Below are 343 nucleotides of genomic sequence, written 5' to 3'. Positions count from 1 at the left end.
AGAGCTGAGGGTTGTGGGCGGTGTGTTTGGGTCGCGGGGATGGGATAAAGCAGGATGGGCAATGAGGAGGGCTTATTGGGTGCGCAGTGGTGTTATTTGTAAGTGATGAATCCCTAAATTCTATTCCTGGAGGGACTACTGCACTATATGTTAACTCATTTAGATTTAGTGTATTTTTAAGAAGAGCACTAAATACATAAACATTTTTTAAAAGTCCATATTCTAGTTCAGTCTGTTCAAGAGAAACAAAAAGTGGACTATATACGTAATTTTAAATGTTCTCTGAGACAAATTTAAAAAGTGAAGTAAAACACCTGTACATGCATCTTCTGCTGTTTCGCTC

This window comes from Suricata suricatta, chromosome 10, assembly GCF_006229205.1.
Source record: "Suricata suricatta isolate VVHF042 chromosome 10, meerkat_22Aug2017_6uvM2_HiC, whole genome shotgun sequence".
NCBI lineage: Eukaryota > Metazoa > Chordata > Mammalia > Carnivora > Herpestidae > Suricata > Suricata suricatta.
Note: the sequence above shows the minus strand (reverse complement) of the source record.